The sequence below is a fragment of the Prionailurus viverrinus genome, unplaced genomic scaffold, assembly GCF_022837055.1.
Source record: "Prionailurus viverrinus isolate Anna unplaced genomic scaffold, UM_Priviv_1.0 scaffold_84, whole genome shotgun sequence".
Lineage (NCBI taxonomy): Eukaryota > Metazoa > Chordata > Mammalia > Carnivora > Felidae > Prionailurus > Prionailurus viverrinus.
Window position 1 is genome coordinate 234,754 of NW_025927646.1, and position 13,732 is coordinate 248,485.

A 13,732-nucleotide genomic window follows, 5' to 3' on the forward strand; every position below is an offset into this window, starting at 1 on the left:
CCATATATTTTACAAATTCCTCATGTGCTTAACCACCTCTTCATCGCGCTGACCTCAGAGATCAACATTATCCCTGCTTCTCAGATCACAAAGCTGATGCTCTGAGTTGAGGCTCTCCCCACTGAGAGCTGGCATTAGGTCTGAGACAAGAGGAACACACGCAAAGCCTCAGGAAATTGTGAGGGAAGTGTCGGAGATGCAAACCTTCAGGCAGGGTGGTGAAAGTAGGTTCAGGGTTGCGGTGACAGGAGTCCAGCAGGGGCATTTCCTGGTCAACCCTGAATTCCCCGCTAAGAGTGTGACTCAGGCTGAAGCCAAGGAAGCCACACAGCTAATCTACAACCTTTCGTCGCATTTAGTCTCACAGAGATACACACACTTAGGCACAGCCCAACATATGTATGGCCTAAGAAACTTGAGGAATCTTAACAGTGTTTCAGTCAGCAGCACCCTTGCATTGAAAAGCCTGTGAGGCCATCTCTACATCTTCTCAGAGACTCAACAAGACAGTAGATGAATATGCTGAACATGTCAACTCATACTGTTCAGATCATCTTACAAATAGTCGAGGTGGAGGTCACTGAGGGCACCAATGAGCTGGTGGTGACTTATAGAGTCCATGAACAGTGATAAAGGGGATCTGTGGGGGAGGGCATGCAGGGTGGACCTGGTAAAAGAGGAGGTCCTCTTGCAACCATAAGGACCTACAGAACAGAAGCGACAGGTATGTTGGTATGACAGACAGAAGTAGAACGCCCACAGGAGCTGAAACACAATGAAGCAGGTGTCAGCACCTGGCCCCTTGTTCATTCACGGGTTCTAGTAGAATGCAGCATCAGTGCCAGAAAACTCTACCCTCCCACGAGATCCCACTTACAACCTGAAGGTCTCACGAGGACCTCCTATGAGGTCCCACCTACAGCCTGAAGGTACCAGATGCACAAGGAGAAACTACTGTCTCCACACATCACTGCACATGGTTACAAATGCAGAAAGCCAAGGAATCCTATTCTTGAAGATTGATGGCAGTAATGCCAGTCTAATAAAGGAACGTATTCCAGAGAGGCAGGCATCTGTGTTCAGGACACCCCTCTTCCACCAGATCTGCAGACTTTTTACTTACACATTGAGAACAGACAAAACATTAAGGAATGAAAGAAAAGCCCAGCACCACACAGAGATTCAGGGCCACCCCAGGGTCAAAGCTCAAATTGCCATCCCATTCATGTCCTTACTCTGCTTCCCTCACTGACAAAGACATCTTCTGTGCAAGGGCACAGAGACCTTTGAGGAGATGGGGATTCCTGGAGTCCTGCAGGGGGCCTAGAAATGTGTTTTCTGAGAGAAACACGTTACCTGTGCACATTCATGGTCTTAAGAGTGTTTACCTTAATTCACAGGCAATTCAGCTTTTAAATACAATATGAATTGCAGAGCTATTTTGTCCCATTGTAAAAGGGAGGTAGAAATTCTACGTAAAAGAATGAACAGAAACATGTCTCAATTTCAGGTGTAAAACTCCCATAAGGCATCATGAGACAAAGTACCAGTTGCAACTGTTCCTGGGACACAATTGAACCTGCTCATATAAATACAACTGAAGAACTCTGTGAGTTACTGGCCCTGCAGGTAATCACTGATTCTCTCCCTTCACGACTGAAGTTCCACGTACATTTTCGATTACACATGCCGCTTCTGAAAATTCAGAGTATTTCCACCTAGGGGACAACTGGAGAAATTCTCGATGAGCAATAATCGCGCCTCGGATAAACCTCATTGGCTATGATACTGCCACTGCGCAAAGCTTGGGAGAACTTCTCTATTGCACATTGACCAACACAGAAGGACCAGTAATGAGTTCTGAAATTTAACTAAGAACCCTCAACACTGCACAAAGCACACAATATAATGTTGGAAAGTGTTGTTATCTTTTCCAGTCACGAGGCTCATAGCAGACATTCTGAACAAATTCATGGCCTACTCTGAAATAGGAAAAAAAATGAAAATAATCAGGATAATCCCATGCAAAGAAAGTGAGAAAGGTGTCCCATGCTCCAGAAGACTTGAGGGTGCAGTGAAGTGTCATTCTCCTCAAGTTATTTCCACAAACACAAAGTGATAGCCACGTGGTCCTCCACCTCCACACACTTGTGGCGTCCAGAGGCACTAGCTAACATGATGATCTTAAACTGGAGAAGTCTGGAGGCTTGTGAGGATGTAAATCAAACAGTAAAAATACCAGAGGGCATAGAAAACCAGACAAGGTCAGATAAATTTTCCAGAAAGCATTGCAACTGAAATAGGCAACAGAATTTACCTTGTCTTTCTCTGCATCCATGGTAGAGACACAACTGATATTCCCCATGGGAGTTGCACCATGTCCTAGGTCTCATAAAAGATGGAGGGGGATGGAAGTTGATTCTGACTTGCATAGACTGTGTGCAAGAAAAACAAACCATCCGCAACAGGTTTCATTATATTCAACTCTTTCACATTCTCATGTCCCGTACTAGGGGCAGAGGGTTTTTCAGGTGCCTCAGGTGACCCTTGAGGACAAGAGGGAGATCTGATCCTGTCCTTTGAGGAAGGTCTACATGGCCCTGGTTCAGGAGTTTTTATAACTAATCAAGCATCTGTGAACAGTTCAGGTCTCAACTAGCTAGAAATAAAGTTAGGGGTGTGTTTCATCCCTCAGAGAGCCCAGCACATGGTCTCTGTTCAAGCTACATCCTAGGGAGTCAGCATGTATAAGGCCTCTTTCCTTCTCAGAGACATGTGTTGCCCAGCTCACTGGGTGGAAACGACTGCCCATTTCATTCATTTCCTGAGAAATTTGAAGCACATGACACTGTCCTCACTCAGGCTAACCTGAAAGCCCTGTGGTGCCATCACTGCATCCTCTCCAAACACTCAACAAGTAAAAAGACAAAACGTGTTTTATAAGTCAACTCATACTGTTTCAATCATCTTTCCAGATGGTGGAGGTGGAGGGTGAGGTCCCAGAGGCCACCAGGTTGGAGAAGTTGGTGGTGGCCCAAAGACCCTGGATGGTGATAAAGAGCAGCCCAACGGGGTATGACACGGAGGGCACTTCTGAGAAAGGAGGAACTGTTCTGGAAGCCATTTTGACATGCCGGACAGAAATTAAACTTTTGAGATGTGTTAGAGTAAAAGGTGAAAAATCCAACACCAACACTAACATACCTGAACCCCAGTGAAGCCGGAATGGCACCTCTCTCCTTCCCCTCCACCTGGTTTCAACAGGGCAGCATTACTGCCACAAAACTCCACCCTTCCCAATGGGTCCAACCTAGAGCTTCTAGGCATTTGTGGAGACAAAGCAGTGCATTGCTGGCAGCAAGCATGGTACTAGCTGTGCCTGAAAATGTAGGGAAGGAAGTGGCTACTCTTAAAGCATCAGGGGGATAATTACAGACTACTAAAGAAAGTCTGTTTCACACACACAGGCTTCTATTTCCAGGACTACTCTCTATCCAGCCCTTCACCACTTCAACAGCTACGTCTTGGCATAATAAGAGCTGAAATGGTGAGGAAGAATTTTGTTTTCATATCATTCGTTTACATCTTTAATCCATTTCAAGTTAATTCTTGGAGTGATGTAACATAAGGTGCTAAGCTTTAATCTTATACATGTGACTATCCAATTTTCCCAGCTCCAGTTATTCAAGAGACTACTCTTCTCCACTGAGTATTCTTGACTCCCTTGTCAAATACTAGTTGACTGTGCATGCATGGCTTTAGTTTGGGCTCTCAATTTCCATTCCATTGCCTTGTGTGTGTGTGCCTATGCCAATGACATAACTGATTTCTTTGTGTTAGAATGCAGCTTGAAATCAAGAAGTGTGATGCCACCTGTTTTGTTCTTTCTTGCATTGGCTACTTGGGGTCTTTTTGTGGTTCCAAATACATTTGAAGATATGTGTTTCTAATTGCATAAAACTTACATCCATTGGATGTTCTTTCCTGCTTTGTCAAAGATGAGTTGGCCATACGTTTGTGGGTCTAGTTCTGGGGTTTCTATTCTATTCCATTGGTCTATGTGTCTGTTTTTGTGCCAGCTATACTGTTTTCAAGCCCAGCGATTAATTTTATGACTATTATTCTAAAATTCACTTTCTGTTATATTATTTAAATTCTTTTTGATCAGCTCCTTAGCTGTTGTTATTTCCTGGAGATTCTTCTGAGGGGAATTCTTCCGCTTGGTCATTTTGGATAGTCCCTGGTGTGGTGAGGACCTGCAGGGCACTTCTCCTGTGCTGTGGTGTATAACTGGAGTTGGTGGGCGGAGTCTCCTGTTTCTTTCATACAAATTGAATTTCTTCCATTTCTGCACACAGGTTTTACAGTTTTCTGTAGAGAGGTCTTTCACTTCCTTAGCTAAATTTGTTCCTATAAATTTTATTGGTTTTGATGCTATTGTAAATGGGATTGTTTTCTTTCCCTCTTAGATAATTTGGTTAGTGTATAGGAATGCTACAGAATTTGATCTGTGACTTTCTATTTTGGAACTTTATTGCATTTCTTGATTAGATAGGAACAGGTTCTTTTACATTAAACTTTTTATTTCATTCCTTTACCTTATTTTTAAAAAATCATGTTATTTGGGAATAGCTGACACACTGTGTTACATTAGTTTCAGATGAACAACATAGTGATGGGACAAGTGTATACATGCTGCTACGCTAACACAGGTGTAGCTATCGTCTCTCACCATGCATCACCACTCCAGTACCATTCTCTATTTTCCCTATGCTATGTCTTCTACCTGTGATTTATTCATTCCATAAACAGAAGCCTGCATCAACCAATCCCCTTCACATATCTAGGGCATCCTTGTCTTGTGCCTGATCTTAGAGGAAAATCTTTCACAATCTCACTATTGAGTATGATGTTAGCTGTGGGCTTCACATACATGGCCTTTCTTATGTTGAGATATGTTCCTTCTACACAGAATTCTAAAGAGATTTTTAGCACAAATGGATACCAAATTTTCTCAGAACTTTTTTTTCTGTGTCTATTGACATCGTCACATGAGTTTTCTTTTTAATTTTTAAAATGTATTTATTTATTTTAGGTTAAATTTATTTATGTATTTCTTTAGAATTTATTTGTTCAAGTGTTTAATTAAATTCCAGTTGGTTAACATACAGTGTAGTGTTAGTTTCAGGTATAGAATGTAGTCATCCATCACTTACATACAACACCAAGTGTTCCTCACTACTAGCGCCCTCCTTAGCCCATCACCCATTAAACCCATCCCCCTGCCCACCTCCCTTCTAGTAACCCTGCCTTTGCTATTTATACTTAAGATTCTGGTTTCTGGTTGATTTTTTTTCATTCAAGTATGTGAGGAGTCACATTTATTGATTTGCATTTCTGAAACATCCTTCCTTTACAGGGAAAAAAGCCCTTCATCACGGTCAATGATCCTTTTAAGGTGATGCTGAATTTGGTTTGCTTGTATATTATTGGGAATTATTCATCTATATTCATCACGGGGATACTGGCCTATAGTTTTCTGTTCAAGTAGTATCCTTTTCTGGCTTCCTACCAGGGTATTCCAGTCTCATGAAATGAGTTTGGAGGTGTTTATCCCTTTTTAATCAGTGAGAGGACTGCTGTTAGTTTCTTCTACAACGGTTGTTCAAATTCACCAGTGAATGCACCTGTTCCTGGGCTTTTCTTCCCTGAGAGAATTTCCATTACTAACTCAATTTACTTGCATTGGTTATCTTCTTGTATTGATGCAGTCTTCCTTTAATGGGTCTGTGCAAACCTTCTATATCTTCCTAATACAGTCTTGGTAGGTTGTGTGTTTCTAAGAACCTATCCATTTCTTCTAGGTAAGTGGTTTGCTGGCATCTAATTTGCACATAGTCGCCTCTTTGTTTCCTTTATATTTCTTTGGTATCAGGTGTAATGTCTTCTCTTTTATTTATAGTTATTTTGAATTGGGTCGTCTCTCTGTCTTAGCATAGTCTATGTATAGTCTTGACAATTTTGTTTCACTCTTTCGAAAACCCACTGTTGGTCTTCTTCCTATTTTCTATTGATTTCATGGTCTCTATTTCATTGGTTTCCACTCTCATATGTATTCCTTTCTCCGTTTTGAGAACATTGGACGTAGATTGTTGTCTTTTTCTAGTTCTTTGAAATTAAAGGTAGGTTGTTCATTTGAGTCCCGAATGTATCCTCCACGCATGCAAATCCAGTGACTCATCAGAGAAGCTTCAATAGGTCTTTCCTGTCCTATTTCTCATTCTGAGAATTCTGACAAATGGAACCAGAAAATTTATTTGAAGACACAATAGATGAAAACTTCCTTCAATCGGGGAAGGAAACAGATTCAGAAGCAGGAGGCACAAAGAACCCCCAAAATATTCAGCAGAAGCAGATCTACACCAAGTCATGTAGTAATTAAAACCCAAAATGTCATGATCAAGAAAAATTTTAACAGCAGGAAAAGAAAAGATGACAGTTACCTACAAGAAAAAACCCCATAAGTTTATCACTGGATGTTTTTCAGAAGAAAGTTTGAAACCGTAAGTGAGCAGCAGGTATGGTAAAGTTGCTGAATGGAAAACATCTGCAGCCAAAGAGAGTCTATCCACAACACTATCATTCAGATGGAAGGACAGATCAAGAGGTTGCCAAATAAATACTAAGCGAGTTCACAAGCCACAAACCACCCCCGCAAGAAATGTTAAAGGAGACTCTTTAAGTGGAAAAGAAACACCTAAAGTGACAGTATTAAAGTGCGAAACGCAAAAGCAATAAAAATGAATATATCTGTAAAACATCAGCCAAGGTATCCACGATATGAAAGGTTTTGAAATATGACACTACATATCTACAACACGGGGAGGAGAGGAGTAAAGAACTGGTTCAAGCTTCAACAACTATCAACTTAATATAGACTTCTATATGCAGAAGTGGTTAGGTACAAACCTAATAATAACCACAAATCAAACACCACTAATACATATGCAGAGTATAAAGACAAGCAATTTCAACTGCACTACTAAATAAACCCAGCAAACCATAGAAAAGAGAAAGAGAAGAAAGGATCAGACAGATTCAGAAACAACCAACATCAAGTAATAAAAGGACAACTCTATGTCTATCAATTACTTTGAACGGAAACAGAATACATGCTCAAATCAAAGGCACTGGGTGACAGATAGGGGCACCTGGATGGCTCCATCGCTTGAGATTTCGACTCTTGATTTGGGCTCAGGCTATGATCCCAGGATCCTGGGATTGAGTCCCAACTGAGCTCTGCACTGAGCTTGAGATTTGCTTAAGATACATCCTCACTCTCATTCTCTCTCGCTCTCCTTCTATCTTCCCCCACTCCCCCACCCTGCCATCCCATGCCTGTGCACTCTCTCTTCATAATAAAAGGCACTGGGTGATAGAATGAATAAAATATAGGACCCATCTATCTTCTACCTACAAGAGGCTAACTATAGAACTAAAGTATCAAAAGAAAACTGCAGTAGCCATACCTATATCAGAAAAAAATAGATTTAAAAAGAAAACTGTAACAAGAGACAATGAAGGACACTATAATAATAAAAGGTACAATCCAAAAAAAGATAGAACAATTGTAAACATATACGCACTCAACCTGAGAGCATCCAAGTACACAAAACAGTCAAAACCTAAAGTATTGATAGTCATACAATCATAGTAGGGCACTTTAACACTCCAATGATACCCATGGAGAGATCATTCCATCAGAAAATCAACAAGGAAGTAGTGACTTTGAATGATAGAGTAGACCAGATGGACTTAACCGATATATTTAGGACATTCCATCCTAAAACAGCACCATACTCATTCTTTTCACATGCACATGGAAAATTCCCCACACTCAATAAAATATTAGGTCATAAAACAAGCCAAAACAAAATCAAACCAATCGACGTCATACCATGTGTCTTTTCAGACCACAATGCTATGAAAGTAGAAGTCTCCAACAAGAAAAAAAAAATCTGCAAAAGGCACAAAAACATGGAAGTTAAACAGCATGCTCCTAAACAATCAATGGGTCAACCAAGAAATCAAAGATGAAATCGAAATAACATGGAAACAAATGAAAATGAAAACACAACAATCCAAACTTCTGTAAAGCAAGAAAACTAGTTCTAACAGGGAAGCTTATAGCAATACAGGTCTGCCTCAGGAAAAAACAAAAAACAAAATACCCTGAAGTAAACTCCATAACCTTATAACTATAAAAGCCAGACAAAGGACAACAAACAAAACCCCCAAACAGCAGCATGAAGAAAATAATTAAAAGCAGAGGAGAAATAAGTGATATAGAAGGTAAAACTACAGTAGAACAAGGTAAGTGAAATTAGGAGCTGCTTCAATGAAAAGAACATTGAAATTGATAAGCCCTAGCCAGACTAATCAGAAAACAGAAATGACACCTATAAATAACAATGACAGAGAACAACCAACACCACAGAAATACAAACAATTGTAAGAGAATATTATGAGAAACTATATGCCAACAAGCTGGACAAACCAGATTATATGGATCAATTCCTAGAAACATGGAACTTACCAAAACTGAAGCAGAATGAAATCAAAAATTTGAACAGATGGTTTACTAGCAAGAAGACAGATTCAGTAATCAAATGTCACCTAAGAGACAACAGTCCAGGACCGGACGTCTTCACAAGCACATTCTATCAAACATCTGAAGAAAAGTTGATGTCTATACTTGTCAAACTATTCCAGAAAATAGAACAGGAAAGAAAATATCCAAATTAATTCAGCATTACCCTGATACCAAAACCAGATAAAGACACCACGAAAAAACAAAACTATGGGTCCGTATCGTTCAAGCACACAGATGCAAATGTCCTCAACCAAGATTTGGCAAACAGAATCTAACAACGTACTCAAAAAAAAAGTCCACCAGAATAAAATGGGTGGTGAATGTAAAACTGAGGCAGGTCTACGAATCTCTGAATGAGAAAATGGGCCAAAAAAGAAACATAAAAAAAAGTGGAAATGTATCAGACAGGGGATCTAAGCATCAATTTTCATAGAGATACACTATGCTCAGGCTTTTTCTTCTAAACTTGGCTCACAATGCTTGCTTAGTACAATCTTTCCCACACTGAGAAGGGGCATTGGTAAGTTCTTTGACCAGCAGCAGTCTCAGAGGGATGGCGTGAATCAGCTTTTAGTAAAAACTGCAATCAATTGAAAAGTATTTCAGTTTTTCACGAGTTCATGAGAAATTAAAAAACATGCCAAATCTCACCTGAAAAAGACATAAGGTAACTAGTATGTTTTTAAGATATTATTGATGAGATTCCTTCCAACGAAGACAAGAAAGGATAACTGTAACAAATTCTGACGCAGGAATAATATTGAATATTCAAATAACGGGAGGTTCCTGACACAAAGTACCTGTCAGGTTTTCAGTTGTTTTCAGCGACTACAACATTGTTGGGGGACAGATACCCACTGAAAATTATAAAAGCATGTATGATGTGGAGGGCACATTGTGTTTTTACCTCTGGCTCTGCTTCCAGCAGGACTTGGAAGAGTGGGTCCCAGCTGATTCTTCTAGAAGGTCCTGAGAGTCAACATTTGGTGTCTTTACTTCCAAAGTGAAAGCGACTCCTGTTCCTCCGTATTTGTGACAGGATTTCTCCCCCAAAACAATTTTGAATCTGGAACAACAAAAAAAAAAAAAAACAAACAAAAAAAAACCAGCCTCTCTGACGTGGCATCGTGGGACCCCCTGAATCCACACATCCTTGACTGAAATACATCTTGTTCACATACCGGCAGGGGAAATGAGGAAAAAACCACGGACAGCCCTGAGAATGCAAGGGACTGTGCTGCTCACTGACCATCCAGCGCTTCCTGGAAGCTGCCCAGCACCCATCCCCAGTACTCAGCCCCACCACTGAGGAGACTGCAAGTGGCTGGGAAGCCTCCAGAGTCTCCCCCAGGCCTGGGGGCGGAGCCTGATGGATACCCAGCTCTGGCTCTTTGCCCACACTCTGAGGCACTGGGTCCTCAGGAGCAAGGAAGCCTTTCCAGCTCTGAGGCACCCTGGATCAGAAAAGCCTAATGGGCGCCTTCTCTGGCTATCGCTGAGCCTGCAGAGGACCGGCCCCTCCATGGGCGTGCTGTGTGCGCGCCCTCTGCTGGCCGCCGTGGGAATTCCTGCAATGTTCAAAGCCATGGCCGCTCAGCTGGAGATACTGAGGGTGTAGCTGGTCCAGTTAAGCCTGTCCTCCAGATTGGGAAGGGTCTTAGTGACAGGGCCTGAGACACAAAGAAATGTTTTCCTTCTCCTTTTTACTGAATAAGGAATGAAACCGAATTTATTGATACAATGATGTAATTTGTAATGCTTTAAGCAGCATTCCCAGAAAGACAGACTGCAAATTGACACATGCTGAATGAACGACAGGCAGTGGTATTTACCATGAAAATACATGGGTTGAATAAAAAATTGACACCCTTGAGAAAGAGATACAGGCTTCCAGCTATGAAATGAATATGTCATTGGGATACAATGTACAGGTTATAGAATATAGTCAACCCTGTAAGAAAATATTGCATGCTTTCACACCATAGCTACGCTTGTCTAGGTATATGGAGAGCATATTGTATACACACGGAATCACGGTGATATACGCCTGAAACTAATACAACGTGGTGTGTCTATTATATGTCAATAAAATTTGACAATACTTTAACTTTCTCCTTCACCATTAAAATTTATTTCTAATTGAGAACACATGAAATTCCTTTTACACCATATCCTCTAATGTCACCATCTTGATGTTGAGAGCTTATTTTTCACGGTGTCAATGTGTTTGATGACACAAATGTGACAAGGTCAGAATGCATACCTAGAGGGAGCTACACATCTGTGATGAATTTCCTGCCTCTATATGGGTAATATTTTCTATGAAAAGTGCTTTAGGGATGAAGATGTGTGAAATAAGTTCCATCAGACTCATAGGTAGATAACTGTGCCTTGAAATAATAATTGCCATGTCTTCACAATCACAGGAAGGCTAGGTGAAGACAGAGATTTCTCTTTTCATGTAAGAGAAAGGGGTGGTGTTTTAAACTTCTCACTTACAATCCGCAATCCAGAGATCAGCAGTAGATGTAAGAATAGCAATGCACTATCATGTTGCACATAACTAGTTCTGTTGGAGAAGTGGAGAAGGTACACTAAGGGTGGCTGATTGAACTAAAACAAACTCTGGTCTCTAGCTTAGAGACCCCCTCCTCCGGGTTCTTCTTCCCTTGTTTGCTGCACATTTAACCACCCCCCCCCCCACACACACACACACAAATACGGAGGCTGATAACTAAAAATTACCCTTCCTGCTCTCAATCGGGGTTGAGATCTTTGGAGACATACGGTCTCCTCTGAGCCCGCTTGTGTTAAATAAATCTCCAATCCCCCAAGATCTCTGAGTGCCACTTGGTTTTTCCGCCAGTGTTCCAACCTGGTTCCATAACAAATTTGGTTCCCTGAGCAGGAAACCCAACCATGCTGGCTCATTGTTGCCACCAGTTTGGGAGAACAGCGAGGCGGTACCGGAATGAGGGATCATAAGGTAGAGTGAGCAACCTGCCTAAATATCGGCAGTCTCCTTCTCTGTCCCATTCAGGCCAGCACCTCACCGGCATTCCCACCGGACACGAGGAGACTTGGCTGGTGAGGTACTGGGCCCGAGGGTCAGAACCGGTAAGGCTGGGGCCAATCTAGTCAGGGCCGCTCACAAGAGTGGAAGGGGGACCTGTTTACTCCCCAAGACTTCAGAAGCCTCACAGGTAGGGATTCTCTGGTAGGGAATATAATAACATCTGGTGTGTATGTGAATGTGAATGTGCGATTCGGTCTAGCTTGCCTGCTGAGTAAGCTTCTGTGGCTCCACAGACAGGTACCCTTGGGGTCCCTAGGGGCCCATGGAGACTGAGTGGGCCTGTCTGAGATTCCATAATGAATGGCACTGGGTCTGTGGTGATATAAGAATGGCTTCTGATCATGTGTTACAAGGCTGGGACCTCTGGGGCTGAGCGTCACCTGGGTTCCTTCAGAAAATGGCCAGGCAAGCATCTGGCTGGTCTCCTCATTGGAGGGGGCGCCCCTGTCCCTCTGTCTTTGTGACTCCGCCTCACGGGAGAATTGTGGAGTCGGGATGGGGCAAGGAGAGCCAGGCAAAGGTTTTGGCTGCTTTACCCGGAGACTCACCCAGGGAGCCAAAGAAGCGACAGACTGCTCCCCTAATGTTCCCCTCTTCATGACAATTTAGGCTTCCCTCCCCTCCCCTGAGCTTGAAACTCCTCCCCCAGCGGGCTGGCTGCTGCCACTGCTGCCACTGCTGCAGCCTCCCCAGCCAAGGCACTGCCACTGCAGCCACCCATTTTCCTCCCCTCCGTGCCAGACAACCCTCCCCCACAAGGCCCTGTGGCCAGATTGTGCCCTCGGCCAGGTGCAGGTTCTCTCCAGATGCAGGTCCACATAGGTTGATATCAGAGGGTCTCAGGGAGATCACAACAGGGGGCTTATAAGACCATAAATATGCCCAGCAGCAAGGGAGGAGGCCGAGAACCTCCTTAGCAAGGGGTCAATGATCCTACTGCAAGGGGAAAGGACATGAGAAAGAATAAGTGTCCCAACAAGGGAAAGTCCCCAAAACCCAGCAGATATCAGGAGGAACCTCCAGAAGAGGACCTTCCTTATTGGTCTAGCCGAGATAGAACCCAACTAAAAGGAGACACTGACTCTCTCTCCCTGTTCCTCTGCTTAATAGATGTGAGGGATTCTCCCTCATTTCCCAGGTTAACAGCTATAATTCGAGGGTGCCATGGGGCACACTCTGGTCTTTACCTGCTAACAAGCTGCACATGCTGCCTCAAGCCATTTATCTCCATGACTGATACAGAGACAGGACCCCAACACGCCAGGCAAAATGAGGGGCACCCATCTTCTCAAGGGCAATGGCCTGTACAGAGGTTGCCGCAGTGAGGTTGGAGCTTTGCACTCAGGGAACTGTCATGCCCAGGGTTCCTACACATTCTGCCTCCAACACTAAGAGCATCATCACAGAGCCCCTCCTGGATGGCCCATCGCCCTCTCCACACACTGTGACCAGCTCCATCCTTTCTTCCTTGCCTCCTCTTTGTCACTGCTTCTCTCTATCGTCTCCCTCTGTTTCTTCCTCTCACTCCTTCAGACATGCCCAGTTCCCCCATCACTGACTCATTGTCTCTCTCCCTGCCTGTCTCTTTCTCTGCCTCTCCCCAGGCCCTCATCCTTCTGCTCTATGCAGCCCTGTCCATGAAGCATGGCACCACATGTCCTGTGTCCTCCTCTCTCCTGTCATCTTTTAGCCCATGCCCTGATCACAGTGTATGCGACTCCTGTTTACAGAAGCTTCTCATGATGACCTGTACTGCAGCATTGCTGTTCCAACCACTCCTGGGAAGCATGTGGACAGCCAGACCTTGACCCCTTGGTGGCCCAGCCATGAACCCAAAGTTTCTGGAGGGCTGGTTGTGTCCACAACCTGGGAGGAAGGAGGGCCCTGCAGACATCAGTGGCTCAAGGGCAGAATGCATGGACTTTAAGTCCAGGACAGAGCCCTGGAGTGACTCTGCAAAAGCACATTTCCCAGAGATGGGAAAACTGATGAATTATGAAATT

General features: G+C 43.2%; 1 pseudogene; it reads right to left on the reverse strand.

The window, feature by feature from the left end:
- Positions 1-1,653: 1,653 nt before the first annotated feature.
- Positions 1,654-1,806, reverse strand: LOC125159894 (uncharacterized; annotated as a pseudogene).
- Positions 1,807-13,732: the final 11,926 nt, after the last annotated feature.